Source organism: Cornus florida, unplaced genomic scaffold (genome assembly GCF_030987335.1).
Source record: "Cornus florida cultivar Cherokee Brave unplaced genomic scaffold, ASM3098733v1 CherokeeBrave_3.0.0_Hap2_Chr08, whole genome shotgun sequence".
NCBI lineage: Eukaryota > Viridiplantae > Streptophyta > Magnoliopsida > Cornales > Cornaceae > Cornus > Cornus florida.
Window position 1 is genome coordinate 96,103,789 of NW_026775578.1, and position 20,721 is coordinate 96,124,509.

Sequence of the window (20,721 nt, forward strand, 5' to 3'; positions counted from 1 at the left end):
GTTAATCAAAAATTGATCAAACCTTTGAGATAAAGACTTCATTTCGGCGGCTATTTCATTTGAATGGTCGACTTGATGTAAGCCAACACTCTTCCTACCTTGTGAATTTCTACCATGCTTGGATGATAGTGTTCTATGCAAAGAATTTTCACTCATGCTCTCATAAAGACGCCACACGTCATCCTCATGCCTATTAATGTATGAGCCACCCATGGAAGCATCAACCATACCCTTATAGTTATCCGATAAGCTCTCAAAGAAGTATTGAACTAATTGCCATTTGGACATGTCATGATGTGGACACTTCCTAAGCAATTCATTGAAGCGTTCCCATACCTCATAAAACGTTTCTCCATCCCCATGTGAAAATTCTCGAATTGAGGTTCTCATGGCATTGGTCTTAGAAACTGGATAGTACTTCTTCAAGAACTCTTGTTGCATTTCTGCCCAAGAAGTGATTGAAAAAGGCCTCAGAATGTTAAACCAATACTTTGCCTTGTCTTTTAAGGTGAATGGAAAAAGTTTGAGTCTTAAAACCTCTTCCGGCATGTCCATATATTTTACGGTGGAACATACTTCAAGAAACTCATCCAAATGCTTGTAAGGTTCTTCACTTGGAAGTCTGTGATAGTTACGAAGCATTTGAATGGTTTGTGGATTAATTATGTAATGATGTGCTCTAAATGGAGGCAATTGGATGCATGTAGGTGCATTATACTCGTTAGCCACATAATGGTCTCTTAAAGCAAGAGGTGGATTAGCTACTTGAGATACAACATCAACACCTTGGTTTTGAATTCCTTAATTGATGATGGGAGGTTGTGGAGTATACATTGGCCTTGGCATTCCATATGGAACTTGGCCTTGTTATTGTGGTGGTTGGTGAATGAATGGCCTAGGCATGCCTAATGGTACTTGTATGTTCTCATTGTGCACATTAGGATGAAGAATACCTTGTTGGTCTATGTGACCAAGGTCCTCAGCATGATCATTATTATGGTCATCCCATTGATATATTGGTTCTATTTGAACTTCCTCTTCCCCTAGGATTTCTAATGATGGATTCAAGATGCAAATCAAGAGGGACAAGAGTTGGTCTCAATGAACGACGTCCATGCATGCATAATGCAAAACACAATAAGCACAAAGAATGACAAACCCTATGCCTTCACAACAATGCAATTAGACTTTTTCCACAAACACATAATTCATACTCCCATGCTTTAACAACAATGATGTAAGAACAATTAAAAATAAGCCTCCACACAGGCCGACGATTTAACTAAGGGATTGAGTAAAGAAAGTCTCACAAAGATCCTTTAGCACTTCAACTCCAAATTTAAAGCTTAGCTTAGCAAATTGTTAGAATTTTTAGCTTTTTTCCTTGCTTGGTTAGCTTGAATGCTCCTTTGCTTGCTTCCTCTCCAACAATGCACCTAGTCAAGTAAGAACAACACAATAAGTAACCAAAAAGAAAAATAAAAATAAAGTAAAGAAACGATCAAAAGAGTACTAATCCTAATCCATTCCACAAATCCGACGTTGCCAAATCAATCAATTAATCCCCGGCAACGGCACCAAAAACTATGGTCGTCGTCCTACCATAAGCTTAAGAGAGTGCATTAAAGCGAGCGCCAAGAGTTTTACATTTATAGAAGCCACTACTACCTTTCACTATAAATATAGCAAGGGTGAGTAGGGATCGTCCCACGGGATTGTGAGGATTGAACAAAGTCGTGGAATCGCTATTAGGGCTAGTAGGTCGAGTGATCAAATAATTGGTTGGTTGGTTGATTAGAGAGCAACTAAATTCAACTAAGTGATAATAAAAGAATGCAATTAAGAGTAAGTAAGAGAGAGAAATATCTTGGGGTTTAGAGATCGCCACCAAGCAATGCATTTCTATACCGTTTATAAGTGACTAATGAGGGCAAATAGTGTGTTGCAATATTGAAGTGTGTGTGTGTTTGGTTGATTCAACAAGTAAGGATGACTAGTTAAACATGTATTGTCTAAACATCATGTGAAAGGCAACATCATGTGAAAGGCATAATATATCTAAGCAATGAAGCATATATTGTCTAAACAACATGTGAAAGGCACAATAGATCAAAACAAGTCATTAATCCTTTCATTAAGCTCACAATCCAAATACAACACAAGGTTAAAGACATATGCTACTTGCATTCAAAAGCTTGGATCATCAAACAACAAGCATGGATTGTCCTCCCATTTAACACTACATTACAACTACACTACATCTACACTACTAGCATGAAAATAAACTAGGGAAGAGGCACAATCCATCAAGGAATAAGTATAAATCATTAAGAGAATCACAAGAGCATTCCTTTAAGCACTATGTTTTGACAATTTCCAAATCTATAGCATCAATACACATAGACATGCATCAATAACACAAAATCTAAAGACAAGCACATGAATATCTATTCTAGCATACATAGACATATGGATAGAATGAAATGATCAATTGGAAGCATTAAACCACATAAATCATTGAATACACCAGATCTATATATATCAAAGTGTCAAAACATTAATTACAACACTAATCCCTCAATAATACATAAGATTAAGATATAGAAAACATGCTTGGGGCTAACTCTAGCCCCAAGAGGATGTCTAGCCACTCATGGTGATGTTGCTCCAACCCTCAAGGGCTAACTCCATGGAAGAAATCTGCTCCTTGTTGATGAAGAACTCCAATGGTGTCTCTAGCCTTCTCCTCCTCTAAGCTTGCTCTCCAAGAGACGATATGAAAATGATATTAGCCTCCTCCTTTTGTAAAAAACAATCCTTATCCTTATATAGGTAGGTCAAATGACACCCAAAATGAGCTGGGGTCGTGCACACAATATTCCCTAATGATTGGATAAAGGACAACTTTTAATGAGATGGAAATTTAACTTTTTCGCACTAGAGGAAGTTCTATCGATCGATCGAACCTTGGAATCGGATCGATCGAACTGGCTGAGATCCATCGAACTTAGGCTGGATCGATCCAACTGGTTGAGCTTTTTGGGAAAAGACAAACCTGAGATATTTTGAGAGATATTTTTGGGAAAAGGACAAAAGTGGTTAGTGGGTGGTACAGCTGTGGATAGGATCAATCATTTGAATAAGGACAAAAGTGTTCGATAGATTGAAGGGTGGTGTTGGATCGATTGAACTTTTAGACTTTATACTTTTGGGCCAAGGCTTGGATCTATCTTGAAGTGTTGAGATCGATCATTGTTCGATCGATTGAACCTTGAAGTTGGATCGATCGAACTTTGTTGCTTCCCACCTTTGGCTTCATTTGCTTCTTTCTTTCTCCACTTTGCTCCTTTCTTTGTTTAATCCCAAAATTGCTTCAATTAAGCTCTTATTTGGCTGAGTTAGCTTATTTTTGGGATAAGTGCCTGAAAATGGAAATAATACGAAATCAATCTAAAACCGTAAAGTAAGATAGATAAAGGTACTAGAATGCTTAAGTTTAAGGGGTTTAAATATGCACTTTTCAGCGCTCATCAGAGAGTTTCCATAGGTCCATTAGAACCTCTTTTCTTGACTAGCCCTAGATATTGAACCCGAAATGCATTTGATGTTCAAAAACTCTTAAAGTCTTCTTTTTATTTCTTTTTGGAGAGTACACTTGAAAATAGACAAAAATACCAAAATGAAGATAATCTATATACAAAAACCAAATAATGGACTTAACTAATGTAATTAAGGATTCTTGAATATACAATATTCGGCGCTTATCAGAATGAGAGATTTATTTTTATGAGTTTCAAAGTCTTCTTGGAATGATGGTTTAGGGACTTGATAGGTGTGTTGACTTTGGATTCTTTTTGAGTTTGCTTTGGATAGTTCTTGGGAGCTACGGTTAAGATGTGTGGTTTCATATAATTAATTGCAATACAATTAATTGCTCTCCCTTGTCATTGGAGACTTAGGGTTGTGTGTCAGGGTTCTGATAGAATCATAAAGAGTTTCCATTAGACTCATTGCTATCTTAAGATATCTCTTTCTTGTGGATGTCCTGTGATGGTTAGTGTTGGAACTATCCATTACAATTGTTGTTTTATGTTATCTTGTTGTTCTGTGGTCTTTTTGAGAGCCATTCATTTTTGCTTATGATTTTGTGGCATTGTTATGTATAGTTTACCTTTACATGTTTATATGCCTTATCACTTTGAACATGCCTTAGAAACATGTTTAGGATATGTGGCTATGAATTGGTTTGTGTGATGATAGAGATGGTGCGTTTTTTATATACTATATTTGTTTAACATGCTAATATCATTAGTAATGTATAGCATGTCGTTGTTTACTTGGTCCTTATGTGATACGTTGATAATTGGAATGCCTTATGTAGGCTACGTGATGTGTTTGTAAGGTGTTAATTGGTTTATATGATTTGGTTTTGTGGGTATGTACTATGTGAGTGTCGAGTACATACATGGGTACATTGTGTTGCATTGGAGTTGCATACATAGTGTACATTTATTTTGAGATTGTGACATGGTCACTATATATATCGTTGTATTATGATGAGGGACATGGTCCTATATTGTAATTTTCTTTCTGGTGTTTCATTGACGAGTTTTATCATTACATGGTGTTCATGTTATATTATTGTTCCTACACTGATGCATGGGGTTTTGTGACCTTGGCTGTCGGGATTGTGATATGTGAACTACGTGGTGGACTTGTGTTTTGAGGATTGGTTGTCCACGATAGGGATTTTAATTCTCTGTTGTGATTTTAATGTGTGGCCTTTTGGTGGATCTATTTCATTGATGACTTTTTTGGAGAGTTTGGCTTTTAAGCTGATTTGAGAGGTTTGTTGACATTTATGCTTTCTTATTCATTTGGGGTTTCTCACATTGGTGTTAGGTGACTATTTTATGGTGACGTCTCTCTTTGATTCTCTTATAGAGAGATTTTGTTTAAATGATAGATTCGAGATGTGAGCTTAATTTAGAGATTCGAGATGTGATGCTTGATTTAGAGATTCAAGGTATTAAGGAGACTTTGTGTGTGTGATTTTTGGTGTATTGTCTTGTGGCAAGGATTATTGTGACTTAGGAGGTATTGATACTTTTCTGATTTTGTGGAGTTCGATCCATTATCGCTTGAGAGCGCAAATTTGTTAGGCTTTGGATTCGTACTTGAGAGTTATTTATTAGAGGCATTTTAAGAAGTCCTTGATTTGATTAAAGTGACTTGATTTAAAGGCTTTATGGTTTTGGAATTGTCAGTTTTCTTCGTATTGAGGATTTAAGGCCTTAAGTATTACAGTGCCTATGACATTGTTGCCAGAGTTTTGGTATTGGCTGAGATGGTCTGGCCAGATGTCTTTGGACCATACCCCAACTCTTATAGAATGTTTGGTTACCACAATGCTTGTGGCAATGATTGTTTGGTGACATTAATATCATTTGTATCGAGAGATTTCATGGGTAGATTTAGTGGGGGGTATGTTATGAACTCAGGCTATATATTGTCATGCTACCATACGAAATTGTGTGCTGTGGTTAGGTGCTAGTTGCCATCAATGTTACCTTACTAACGAGTAAGTGTGGGAAGGCTCTAGACACTGTCATGCTATCATACATTTGAATATGTTATGGACGGGTTCTAGTCGCTATTCATTTTTTCATGTTTCCTTTTTCGAGGTACCTTGATTCGATGTGTTTTTAGTTAGAGTTCTTTTAGTGATTTTCTTTAGATTGTGTGTTGATTCGTTTGAAGACGGGTTTCACGGTTTTGTAGTTCCTTGTTCTTTAGTTTGATCTTAAGGTTTTGGGAGTTTTCCTTTGGTGCTTGATGAAGTGATTCTGGATATGAATGTTATGTGTTTTTATTTCAAATAATAAATTACCACTCGTAATAGCACGAATCTTTGTATGATAGTACTATATAGAGGGTGTCAAACCCATAGATAAGTGTACTTTGTTTCACTTTTAACTAATATTTCTTCATTTACAGGTAACTGGTTGAATTGATTGATTGATTGGTTTTCACGAACATAAAATGAAATTAAACTAAAGTGATCAGAGAGAGAGATTTTAGGGCTTTGACTTCACCACAACTTTCATACTTTGGTTAACTATTTCAACTCTAGGGATTTAACTATTTATATTTCAAATGAATTGAACTCAATAACATTCATTCAATTCAGTTTTTAAAGAAATATGTTTTATAAATTGCAGTTAACTATAACCTATCTGCGGTTACCATGGACTATTCACCTACCTACTTCAATTAATTTTGTAAACAATCCATCTTTCCTAAGTATAGACTATGAAAACATTCAGTTATAAAAAACATTGGAACACCATTACATGATCTCCATTCTTATGTCTGACAGGGCTCTACCAGATACTGTCCAATAAGAATGGGTTGAGAATATATTACGAACAGTTTTATCTAAGACAAAGTAATAACAATTTAAAAACTATTTAAAACATTAAAATCCAATTGAGTTGTCTCAATCGCTCATAATAATGTAATCAGAAATATAGTATATATTAAAAATATCCCAGAGTTAAAACAATTAAACCATAGTACTTATATCGGTTTACATTAGTGCCTTAAGAGAGGAATTAGCTACCCATGATGATGCCGAATATCATCCGTGTTGTGGTCATCTTCATCATCACAGACGGCACTTCTCTTCTCAGGGTCTTTACCTTCTAAGGTTATGAAAACCCTAAAAGTCGCCACCACAATATCAACCTTCTGAATAATACGAGAAAAAAGGGACTTCTTCTATTAAGGCCTGTGCCTTCTTTTATAGAAGAAAATAAAGATTTGGTGGGCTTTTAGGTCTTCTGGCCCATCTGGAGTGAAATACGACTTGGAAAAGAATAATCCCCGTAACTTTAAATCCGATATGTCTTGGAAGGCTCGAGCTTTGGGAACAAAGCTCGAGCTTCCTTGAATTATTGCTCGAGCTTCCTTGAATTATTGCTCGAGCTTCAAAAGATGGTGTTCGATCTCTAATTTTGTACTAAATTAGTTAAATTTCTTCAATTATTTTCCGAAGCGTCTTTTCCATCAACACTTAGAATATTTTGGGGTTTTCTTCTTTTAATATTGCTCGATCCAAGCTTCATAAGGCTCAAGCTTTAGGTACCAAGCTTGAGCTTTTGGGACTTAAGGCTTGAGCTTTGAATGATGGTGCTCGATCCTTGAGGTTTGGCACGAGACCCTGGAAGCTTGGTTTTCTTTCAAATCAACTCTTCAAATTCCAATGCCTCATACTCAAGCTTGAGGGCCAAGGCTCGAGCACCCTGAGGTAAAGCTCGAGCACCACTAAGTAGGGCTCGAGCACCCTAAGGTAAGGCTCGAGCACCACTAAGTAGGGCTCGAGCTCTAGAGGTACAAGGCTTGAGCTTCAATACCTTGTTGATTTTTCTTCTTTTTCTTGTAGGGCTCGAGCCTTAGAACTTAGGCTCGAGCTTTAGTACTTGAATTCTTCCAAACTTCCCCATTTAATCTTTTGGTTTACTTTGAATGACCGGCAACGACTCTGTAAGCTTCGATATCAGTTTTTCCATCATAAAGTCCTAGTTTTAACCGATTCTCTGAGAAAGTACCTATAAACACACAATAAGTATAAATCAGTCTAATAATGGATAGAAGTATCACTTTAGGCCTTAGCATACATATATTTAGGGGCTCGAATATGCAATATTCAGTGCTTATCAATGACCTTATGTTTGGTCCTCGTTTTGTTCTCCATAGGATGTGTCTAATTTCGGGGACGAAATCTCTTTTAAGAGGGAAGGTTGTGAGGACCGTGTCATCTTTGTCCTTTTTCTGACTTTTATTTTATTTAATTATTTATTTATTTATTTATTTATTCGTTCATTTTTTTTCTTGTTGCCTTAGGATTTTTTGTTTGAAAATGTTTTTTGACATCACACACATTCTATTTAATTTAAATTATTGTTAATACCTAAATTAATTATATAGAAAAGCATGCTAACTTGTTTTCATTTGTATAATTGCATTTTTTCTTCGTAAACATTTTCATTTTTTGGGGTGCTTTGTGTAATTAACTTTTTGGGTTATTTTATCTTAAGGGCCTTTTTGCAATTATTTTTGAAAGATATTTTGTTCAATGACCATTTTGCAATTTTTGACTAATTGTTGACTTTTTGTTAGAACACTTGGAAGCATGAGATTCTGATAAGTGTAAGGTGTAGATTAAGACTTGTGAGACGGCCTAGGATAGTGATAAGTAAAGGGGTGTGATGTGTGTGTGAGAGAGAGAAGTTGTGTTTGCTTATTATATGTGACTATCAATACATTTCACTTAGTGGAAAATCTAGAAAAAGTTGTCTTCTTCATCACCACTTACCTATCCTCTATTGAAGCCTTGTAAACCTAGTATTAGAAGCTCAATTTCAAGCCTCTCCCTCTCACCTTTTGGTCTTGCACTTGGAAGATAAAAGGTTCCTTACTCCATTGTCCACCACACCTTAATTTGGATTCCATTTTTGCTTCCACTTTCATTGGTTTCTAGAGATACAATTCTCTAGTGAGATAGAAGTTGTTTTATGTTTATATTCTATGTGTTTATTGTGTTCTTTAAAGTTAATATATATTGTATGCATGTTATATAAACTCTAGGTTTGCAAATAGATGAGTATTATATATATATATATATATATCTAACATAGGGTTTCATATTGGTCAAGACTTGTATTTAATTTATCTCTTGTAGTGATGTTATTTCATTTAGTGTAGAATTATTCTAGTATTATCTCCTTGTTTTTGTTGGGATTTATATGCCCTGACATAGAAAATTTCTATTTGAATTAAAGTGACATATGTTCCTAACATATCTAAAATATTTATGATTTATACAATTGGTGAATTCAATATATTGTGTTTCAATTCATTATGGAATTGATAGTGTCCACTTGATTACAAGAGATATTTATATATATATGTGATGGCGATCAATACATGAATATAAATAGTAATCATAAATTGTTCATAGTCGGTAATTATGGATGGACTCATTACTAATTAAGACTTAAACTGGATCCGCGTTAGGTTGAGATATATTGTGAGAGCCGTCATATGCAATTGCTCTCTATCATTGTCATGGCATTTGACTCTTAAATATGAGATAAGTATAGAATCTTTTATTAATTAGTAATTACTTTGATTTGTTCAGTGGATTCTTCGAATCCATGGACCGGCACTTTGGGTAATTATGTAATTAATAGTTAGAGGGTTATATTTTCAATATTTGCATCATTGCTACTTGTATTTATTTTGTATTGATTATGGTTGATCACAAAGTAAATTTGAGGCCTTCGTGTGTTTTTAGACAAAATGATTTTCTATATATTTAGTTATTTAAATTATTATTTTTGTCAAATAAATATTTTATTGTAATCAAGCCGGAAATAATTAAAAGTACCAAAATAAATATATTAATTAAGTAGTCGGATTGATGGCTTTATTTATCTGATAATTAATTATACATAGAGGGGTTAAAGTGCAACATTGACTTAGAGATTATTTATTATTTAATTGGAGTTCAATTACTTTCTTTTAGTGGAGTAGAAATTAATTTATAAATTAATTTAATTGGGTCCATGGACTGGGCCGATTATTAATTCATTATAGGCAAGAAAATAATAATCCCAAAGGATTCTCACTCATAGCCCAACTTAATGTTGGAGTCCTATTAGAATTGAGATATTTGAATTTGAGATTAAGAATGATTTATTGTTTACTTTCCTTATTTTATTTTGCCTATATATACATGGGTCCATGTATATTTTATAAAGACTTTTTTTTAAGAAAAATGAATATATTTTCTCTCTCTAGTTTTTAAGGTTTGATTTCTCTTCTAAAGGAGGCTCCCACAAACCTAGTTTTCCAAGGTCATTTGTAACGACCCGGTCATTTGCATTCTTTTCCTTTTTCCTGAAATTTTACGAATGAATTTTTTTCGTTTAATTTTTTTTTCTGAGCTCTGTTTCGTGTCACTTAGTGTCATCTTGAGTGCTCAGAATTGGTTCCTGAGACTCTTTTCCGTGGATTGACAACTTCCTTTGAGGACCGAGTCATTTTCACATTTTTCTTTTTGCGACACTATGCGTTATTTCGTCCTTTTCCCTATTCTGTCTTATCTCCGTTTGTCAGTTTTTGGCACAACCTCACTTCTCATGCTCGGAGTTGGTTTTTGACTTCACGTGCCTTCATCTTAAGTGGTTTCCTCGAAGTACGTATCTTTACTTTTGTAAGAAAGTACTCTGGTTGCTCCCGATGTCCATAGGGGCATGGATGCAAAGTTCTTTGAAATTATTTTCTTTTCTTGGGGTGTTTTTCGTAAATATCTTTTGAAGATATTTTATTTCAGGGGTTTTTAAGAAAATATTTTAGGAAGATATTTTCATTCTGGGCTATAAGTGCAGTTTTCACTTTTTGGAGGGGCCATTGTGTAATTAATGAAATTTATTGCAAAATGTCTTGTTTTGAGCCTGGATCCTCGTACAGGATTCATTTTCACATTTCGTCGAGTTGTGTACTCTTGGAATTTCCTCCTGGTCGATGTTTTCCAGTTTCAGGGTTTTTGGCCCTAGTTTGTGCCAAACTTGTTTTGGGCATAACTTTCTGCTCGGGACTCAGTTTTTGACGCTGTTTCTTTCTTTGTTCATATTTTATCATTTTGAATCTTTTTCGTTCACAAAGTTTTGCCATTTGAGCCGTCTGCTCAAATTTTACTTTTTCAGACCTGGCGGGGCCCCGTTTGGGGCACTTTTTGAGATTTCTATAAAAGGGGGGTGAGATATTTCATTTTTCATCTTCTCCCCTCTTCATGCACGACCTGGAGCTCCCATGGCAGCCCAAGGGGTGCTGCCATTTTCTCTCTCCTCTTTTGGTTCACTTTTCCTTGATGGAAAGTCTTCGGCCTTAACGTTTGTTGTTCCCCTCACCGTGCTCTACCTTTCCCCCTTATTAGAATTCAGTTTTGACCATTTCTTAAGTTGGGTCTTGAGGTCAAGTTATGATTTTGATGGGGCTTTGATGGGGGTTATGTTCATGGCGTTGTCCCCGACAAAACCTAGTAGTTTCGTCGGATTCGGAGCCGTTCCATTTTGATGGCTTTTGAGATTTTCATCTCAAATTGAGGTAGGGGATGTTCTGGTTTAAATTTTTGTTATATAGCATGCTTGTGATGCTTATACTACTTGTTTGCATGATTAAATGAAAATCTAGAGATTTTATTATTTATTTTTCGTGTACGGGATCTAATTTTCCCTGTTGCTCATGACTTGGTTTAAACATGTAGCATGATTTTATATTGCCCCTTGATATGCTCATTGTCGTGTATTAAAATTGAAACATTTGAATAAGTATTAAAGATTTTATTTAATATTTATCTTAGGTGCAAAATTAATTCACATGGCCTTAACTAACTTGAAATCAATATATGTTAGCATATTAAATTAGGCCTTAGCATGCTCTCCAACATAGTTGAATATGAAGGTAATTGGAGGTGTTTTGAAAATTAGTAATTATTAATTAATTAATTTGCCCCGAGTGCACTATTTACTCTATTTGAATTCTGACTTGATATTCTTGATTTACATGCCATATAGCTTTACATATATTTGATTTAGAATATTCGGATAGGTTTTGAAACTTTTTATTTAATTAAATTCCATGTTTAAGATTTAATCCTTATGGTGATATACAATTTGGAATTGTATTGTGGCATACTAGAAAATTAAGTTTTGGTATGGTTGTTCACATGCATTAAATTGGGATTTATTGCATGAAAATTACAATTTTTGTTTTATATTTAACTTTAGTGAAAGTTTGATTTGCGTGGTCATAAATTAAATGAAATAAACTTGTAATGTGATATTACATTAGTCCTTGGCATGTTTTCCAACATAGATTAATTTGAGAGCATTTGGCTAAGTTTGAAAATCTAGAGATTTTAATTAAATTAATTAATTAAAATTTATTTTGCGGTCCCATTAGCTTAATTAAGGTTTTAACTTGATATTTGTATTGGCCATGACTTGTTTACTAGTATATATTAATTTGGGACTATCTGAAGTTGTTTTAGAACCTTGGGATTTAAATTAGCATGATTTAATTAAAGTTCTACATTGTTGTTCTAACAACCTAATTGAGTTTTAGAATGGATATAGGTGATGACCTTGCCATGCCCTTTAATATGTATTAAATTGAGGTTAATTGAAATTGAATCGGAAATCTAGAGAATTTAATTGTGTTTATCTATTTAAATTCTATCAATTTGCTCCATGATCTAGTTGTGTTTTAGAAGTGGTTTCTATATTCAAATCATGGACTTAGACTTGTTGTATATTCATTTAGTTATGTTTTAGACATTGGATAACATAGTTGCTATGTTTGTACTCATGAGAATATGTTTTTCTTATTGAATATATTGTTACCTTGTGTAATGATTTGCACACTTCGTGTTTAACATCTTTCATACATAGCGTGTAACGAATCGCACACTGAAGATTCGACATTCATCATATCATATTAGTTGTGGATTTAGAGCATGTATTGTATAGGTTTCCAAATTTGGTTGTGCTTAGTAGATAGTTGATTATCTTGCATATTCCTGTTGATATATGCGTTATTGCACAACTTGTTGATTTTGGAAACTTGGGGATGTCGTTGTTTGACTATGGCTAGGACGTGGTTCTAGTACGGGGGATAGTCTCTCTATATATAGTCTAGTGCACACATAGGGAGGTTACCCATGGGCTAGTAACCCTAAAGTAACTATGTTGTCGGTCTGATCCGGCGTGACGTCCGAGTATCCACTTTATTTGATTTCGCATTTCATTTTCAAGTTGATAACTAGATGATGTTGTAACTTGTTGTTTCTTATTTGTCGTTCCATTTTAAGTTACAGGATGTTAACTTTGCGAAATTGTGCTTTATGCGTTGTATTGGAAGTTCCAATGCTTGTTAAATTGTATCGATATTGAAAATCGTGTTTTGACGTTCTAATAAAGCTTAAGATTGATCCTATTGATTCATTTATAACATAGACGCTAGGTGGCATGAACCACTACTGTTATTTTGTGCTTTAGATTCTAAGTTAATGGCTTTGAGAACTTAAACCTTGTTGCATTGTATAATATGCTCTTTTGTTGTTGAATTGCATGGATAATGTGATTCTTGTTAACTTGTATTCAAATATGCTTTTGTCATGTTGTATGGATTACTCTAAACCTAGTTCAATTGTATTGAAAGTGCAATTCATGTTAATCTATGCTCAAGCATTCTTCTTGTCGTGTTCTTTGGATTATCCCAACCATGATTCGTTTCATACACGTATGTATATCATAATTCTTGTTGCTTAGACTCTAAGGTAGCTTAGGATACTCCTCGAGTCTCACTTGGACGTAGACGTTAGGTGGCATGAGCCCCTTTAACATGTTTCACCTTAAGGTGATAAATTTATAAAATGCTAGGTCTATGCATGCTCATCTCCTACGAGTAGCTTTATGTTACTCACCCCTACGATACTGGGGCATATTTCAAGTACAAAGACTTGGTTCGTGACGCCTGTAATACCCCTAGTTTTCAAAAGGATAAAATGGGAATATTTTGGTTTGTTTTTCATTTTTATTTAAATTATTGGACTTATTTGTTATTTGGTTAAATTAGTTAATTTATTATTATTTGTGTGTATTTAATTTAATTGTTATATAGTGGATTGGTTTATTTAATATTTTGGTTTGTTTTTCATTTTTATTTACATTATTGGACTTATTTGTTATTTGGTTAAATTAGTTGATTTATTATTATTTGTGTGTATTTAATTTAATTGTTATATAGTGGATTGGTTTGTTTAATTGATTAAGTGTGAATTATTTGTTTTAGATTAATTGATTTATTTTACTTGTTTATTGGTTTTAAATTAATTGTTTAATTGAATTGGTATTTTAAATTAATTAATTATTTATTTTCCTAAATTAAGGGTTTTTAGGGTGTTATGATTAAGTAATTAGGTAGCCGACTTGTAGTTGGGCTGGACTTAGGGTTAGGATTACTGGATTTGGGATTAGGGTTTCAGAGGAGTCTATATATATATAACAATATATGCTGCAAGGGTTTTGGGAGAAAACCCTATTCACGTAATGGTTTATGAGAGGAAAAACAGAGAGGTTCCTTGAGAAGGAAAAACAGAGGGAAATTGAGAGAATCAATTAGGATTGCAGCCATGGATTGAAGGTGGGATCAAGGAAGAAAGAGTCGATGGCTTGTGGAATAAAGCTGGAACAGTGGGAGAGTTGCAGGTAGTTTACAGTTCGTTGCAGAATTTAGCAACGGCGATGAAGGTTTCAAACCAGAATCTTAAGGCAAGTTTCATTCTCTCCTTCCTGTAAACTTGTGTTCTGTGCATTCTAAATAGACTCCAGGAATTTAATTAAAACTTTTAAAACAGATTTTATGCATATTAGTTTAGTCTGAAATTTGGTTAACCGTATACTAACTGAAGATGGCTTCCCTTGCATAAATTGTTAGATTATATATTAAACCTCTGTAAATTAATTCATAATGCGATGTGGGGTGTTGTTAGGATGGTTAGGAAGTTAGTTAACCTTTATAATGGAAGTTTGACACTTGTGATCAGACTTTAGATTGTTCATACATTCAGTTAACTGTGAATGGCGTTTTTGGATACGGTTTTGTTTTGTTTTAGATTTTTGTCAATTAATGCATGCTGGATGGTGAGAAGTTTCTAGGGCTTTAAGAATTTAAATTGAACCCTAGGAATGTTAAAATACTTGGGACAGGAACGTCGGACTTCGCCGGAAACGCAGAAAAATCATCGGACGAAGTAGAGACGATGCAGAGGGGCTCTCAGGGGTGAGAGCCGGCTCCTAAATGGTGGGAGCCGGCTCCCATGAAGAGAGAGCCGGCTCTCCATGAGGGGGAGCCGGCTCTAGAAGCCTAGGAGCCGGCTCCAATAAAGGGGAGCCGGCTCCCATGGAAAAAAACCCCTACGGGGTGTTTTCTGCAATTTTTCCGGAGTTCTGGGGTTAAACGCAAATACTAAAAATTAAAGGGGGTTTCAAATATGTTAAAATTAACCTATTAAGACCCTTAAATAGTTGGTTATGCTAGGGTGCTAATCTTAAGAGGCATCAGGAAACAGAAACGTGGAATAGGCATGCTGTCAAGGAAGGATGAATGTTTAAGTTAATAAATTTGTTTTAATAACTTAAACTGACTGGTATCGAATTACTTTTGGGATATTATATAAATTATTTATATACTTTAATGGAGGCCAGAAAGTTCGGTGTGGGATATGGGCATAGACAGTATTAACTTAAATATTAAATGGTATGCTGTCAGGAGTGGTAGGACTTTTAGTTGCTAGTTTTGGTTTAGCGAACTAAATGGACTAGTGTGGGAATACTGTTAGGGTTTCATATAATGAGCAGTTTGGAATTCAGAGTGTCATATTATATCAGGCACAGGTTTTGGAGTGGAGGATCAAAGGGACGTCATGTGGTGTAAATGCTAACTTTTATGCTGTTAAGGATTTATGGAGGATTTCATTACTTGTCTTTGTTTTGGCAATTTAAATAATATGGTATGAGAGGATGGTTTGGGATACCTAGTATAATGTATTTAGTTCATATTTCTGACTGATCATTATAACAGGTTATGGATGTTAATTGATGAACTGTTTAACTTCTGTTTTATCAATTGTATGGATGTGGATACTATAAATTGTTTATCAATACTTTAACAATTTATTTGGAGGATTAATGATTATAATCATATACGGGATGCATAATAGGATCTTAATAATATCTGTTTTCTATTGTGCTGGTTTCTGGATTTATTTGATGTTCTAATGAATATGCATCGTTTATGGATCATTTGCATTATATGTACCGGTATGGGACGGTGACATATCAGGGATGGATTAGATCAAAAAGCTAAGTCCTACCCCTTCTTACATACGGAATGGATTAACTAAAATAGTTAACTCCTACATGGATACATGTCCTGTCAACTAAAACAGTTGAACGACATAATGGATGCTTGTTTTATCTTCCGGCATTAGGAAGGAATTTATTTATATATTTATGGTACTGTGATACGAGCTTGAGTCTCCTGATCACGGTTAGGGTGCGTATATTGCAAAGGTTGAGTAGCTAGATATAGCTAATGTTCCCTGGTGGGTCTAGGTACTTGGCCGCTGAAAAGCGTGTTTTATATGTCACCTTCTACCCAGGCTGAACTATGTTATAGGCTAGTGAGCATCCTATAGTGTGTATATATATATCTATGGACTATTGTAGATATTGTCGAGCTATCTAGGATGTATCTGCGTATCGGGTTTATGTACGGATTGTAGTAGGATGGAACTTGCATGTGGGCCTGACCCACCTTTATTTTTCAGGTGTTCGTGAGTACCAGGCTTAGGGTTTGATCGTGGTGATGCAGATACAGTCACTCACTCTTCCGACTACATAGGATTTTCTTTCTTATTTTGGTTTTGGATTGTAATTCTGTAAATGTTTTACCAGTTGGAAATATTAGGGGTCCATTAGATGGATTCCCGAGTTGTACGGATTGGAAAGTTTATTTATATTAAAACTTTTATTTTGGAGGTTTTACAATTAGAATTCTTTTCAGCGTATCATTATTTTATTATTAATTCAGTTTTATTCTTGCTTGTTTATATATTAATTGTCTGATATCCCTCGGATCTGTGCTCGGACTTGATCACCCGTGGCTCTAGAATCGAGGGGTATCACAACGCCTAGCATTCCTTGGATGTCGTGTAGCTTTCCAGTTTCCATTTCATGCGAATGTTAGCATGAAATGTCATTTTGTAGACTTATATGTCAAAACATGTATATTTGATTCCATGTATGTAATGTGTACTTAAGTACACTTCTTTCAATGTATTTGATATGTATGAGATGAGGCCGGAGGCCAATGACCATTATATTGTGTTCTATGTACTTTTTAACTTCATGAAATATTGTGAAAATCTTGAAAAATCGCAAGTCATTGCTTCACCATGGTTGCATCGGGTGTGGGAATTCCATTTTCATTCTTTCATAGGGTCTTATTAATCTTGTATGAAGTGTGGCCAAGGGCCAAATGGTCATTTGACTCCATTTTACATTTTTGGATTCCGAGTTTTAATTCCAAGTTCCATTTTTGACTTTTTGCCCGTTAGGGGGTCGGATTTTGTATCGGTGGTATTTTTAAGTCATGGACCATTGCAGCACGTCCAAATAGGTAAGTTACGTTTGCGTGCATGGTCGTTTCCAGGCAAAACCTTATTGTTTGTGTTTTGAGCCTCTTGTGAATTCATTTTGTACTTTTTTTGCATATTCTGATCTAGGGGCATTATAGACTTTTCACAGTGATTTTATTTTCTTTTTTCAACATGGTTGAATAGAAAACATGATTTTAGGGGGGGTTTCTATTTCGTATTTTTTCAGAAAATGTCGTCTTGATATCGGAAATTGCTTACGAGTTCAGCTCTCAGTTTTTCAATTTAGCAGCTTTTTGGACCTCCATGACCAGATTTCATGGATGGGCATTTCGGGTATTCTATATTGCGTTTTTTTTTAATTCTCTCGCGAGTCTTGTAGAAAACTCAATTTTGAAGGGGTGTTCTTCTTTGTGTCTTTGCAAAAAAATTCATCTAAGCCTCCAAATTCAGCCTCTGTTCTGGATTTTACTGGAAAACAAACCCACACAGCAGCTTTATGGGCTGCTGCAAGCCATGGTGCACTCAGCGTGCGCGCGGCGTGCATGGGCACGTGCATGGGTGTGTGCATGGGGTTGTCATGGCCCCTCGTCGGGCCGCCGCGACGTCAATTCTTCTTTTGGGCTTTTCTCTTTCGTCCGAACTCCGATTCAAGTGAATTTTATTTTTAACTTGATTAATTTTTCGTCGTCTATCCAACGGTGTGCTCGGTTACACCCGGATATTTCTGAATAATTACCAGTTTGCCCTTAAAGCTTTAAGTGTCCATTTTTCATCGTCATACCATTTCTCCTTCGTCCGGACTCCGAATCATGCGATTCTTGAGTCCATCTTGATTAGTTTTTCGTTGTCCTTCCAGGGGTGTGCTCGGTGGCACCCGAATCTTCGGTTTTTAGAAATGACTATTTTGCCCCTAGGGGCTTATTTGTCATGTTTTCGATCTTTTACTTCCGCATCAGTTCTTGTTGAGTTCCACGACCTCATGGAAGGTCACTTTGACTTCTTAGAGTCTTGTTTTCTGTTTTCGTTTCCGCATTCGGATCCGCTATTGGATCATCCTTACGGTTCATCACAGGACACGCTGGCCTAAAAACTAGGGTCGTCACATCATTGATAGAGGCTTATGGGTGATTCCTAAAGGCAAGACCATTACCAAGAAGATAGAGATCCAAGGAGAAGGTTTCTAGCAAAGGGATCTACAATAAGTGAGAACATTCACTTTAGAGGAGAAATCTAATATTTACTCAAACCTTGATGTAAGTTTTCTATCCCTAAATTGAATGGATCATCATATTCTTCATGCATAAAACTTGTCTCTATACGTGAATCAAGATCTTTGTTTGAAAAACCCTCATAAAGTTTTAAAAACTTTCGTTTTCTCAATAGTTTTAACTATGAAATTCTAAAATAATTCTTGCTAATAATTATGTTGTGAAATTATACTAAGTTGTTTAAATTATGGATTTGAAGTACTATGTTGCATGAATGGATTTCCTAGTTTAACAACCTTGTAGTAGCATAGTTGTATTTACATTATAAACTTGACATTACAAATGCCATTGTAGCTTGAAGACTTAGAGCATGGTTTATGTGATTTCGAAATTTAGTTGCGCATGGAAGGTGATTAGATGCATTGTATAACTATGTAATTTTTGTGACACTATTGTTGATTTTGGAAATACTTGGGGCATTGTTACATTGACATGGCTAGGGTACGGTCCTAGTATGGGAGGTACAAGTTCTCCCCAAAATAGTGCGCACTTAGGTGGTTCCTTGTGGGTTAATAGCCTAAAAAAACTAATTGTCTTGGTTATGATGTTCATAACTGGATGCCACATCTAAGATATTTCTATTATTTGATTTCGCGTTTCACTTTCCAAGTTGACATTACTTTGCTATTGTAACTTGTTGTTTTACGTTGGATGTTCCAACATTTTTCAAATGCATACTTGTTGCTTACATTGGATGTTCCAATATTGTTCAAATACATTACTTGTCGTTTTATATTGGATATCCAATATTGTTCGAATGCATTACTTGTTGTTTTACATTGGAGGTTCTAATATTGTTAAGTATGTTACTTATTGTGGATTGCTTTCAAAATGTTTCAAATATAGCTTTAGGATGTTCCCTTAGCTTCCCCTTGAAACTAGACGTTAGGAGGTATGATCCACATGTGTTTGGTTTATATTACACTTGCAAAAACCATTGAAACTTTAGGGTATACGCATATGCATCATCCTACTGAGTAATTCGATTACTCACCCTAGTTGATTATTATTTTTTAGGCAAGGAGACACTCTTTTTGGATGCGAACCATCCATAGCTCAACTTGTATTTACATTTCACGCATCTTTTGTATACTTTTGGCATGTAAGTGTTAGCATAATATAGCAGTCTGTTGAAGTTAACAATGTGTAATGTTGTAAGAAGCATGTTTAGCTTCCTCTTTTGGGTGTGTAATATGTACTTAAACAATCTCTTTTGATGCTACTTAACTTGTATGTAATGAGGCCTAGGGCCAAGCACCTCGATGTATTTGAAAGTATATCATTTTGCAGCATGTTTTTATCTTTCATGTATTGTTTGCACTTTGGGACATTTTTGTCATTTTCCATTGCTTTCCATTCTTGGTTTAGACCATAGGTGACTTTAAAATTGAATTTAGATAAGGGTTGCTTTACAAAATTTTCCCCAAAAGTTCCTTTTTACCCCTGAAATTTCAAATTTTCCAAAACTGTCAGGTTGTAGCCCATCGATCGTAACACATTTTTCATCGTTCATTGCATTTTCGATCGATCGTACCCAAAGTGAGATCGATCGCACCTAGGCACATCATTTTAGCCTTAAAAAAAATTTACCCTTTTCGATCGATTATTTCCTAGTACAATCGATTGTACCTGGAACCAAAATTCTGCCTTCCTCATTCGTGATTTTTACGACTAATCGTACCTGTGCACATTTTTGTCATTTTTTATTTTATTTTTATTATTAATTTTTTTTTTTGTAAAACTTCAAAATTTCATATCTTTCTCGTTCTAGCTCCAAATCAAGTGATTTTTGAGTCAAAGTCTATTAATTTTTCGTTGTCTATCTAATGGTATGCATGGTAGCATCCATTTCTTTTGAAATGATCATTTTACCCCTATTAGAATCCTTGTTTGTTTTAAACCTTACATTTTGCATTTGTTTCTTTTTGAGTCTCGTGACTTCACGGGAAGTCACTTTGGCGTCTTAGAGGTGGTGTCAATCTCTTGAGACCTCTTTTCTTTTGTTGCTTCCGCGTTTGGGATCCATTATCGGGTCAGTTTTCAAGTTACTTGCTGACGCACCGGGTTCTTTGAAATTCGGGTCATCACAAGTATATTAAAATCGGCGAGAGCACTGCCATTGAAACCCTGATGACATTTTGTAAGGTTGTTATTGGTGTGTAT

At 35.1% G+C, this 20,721-nt stretch overlaps 1 pseudogene; it reads left to right on the forward strand.

Moving 5' to 3' along the window:
* The first annotated feature begins 286 nt into the window (after nt 1-286).
* LOC132272123 (small nucleolar RNA R71) lies at nt 287-385 on the forward strand (annotated as a pseudogene).
* Nucleotides 386-20,721: the final 20,336 nt, after the last annotated feature.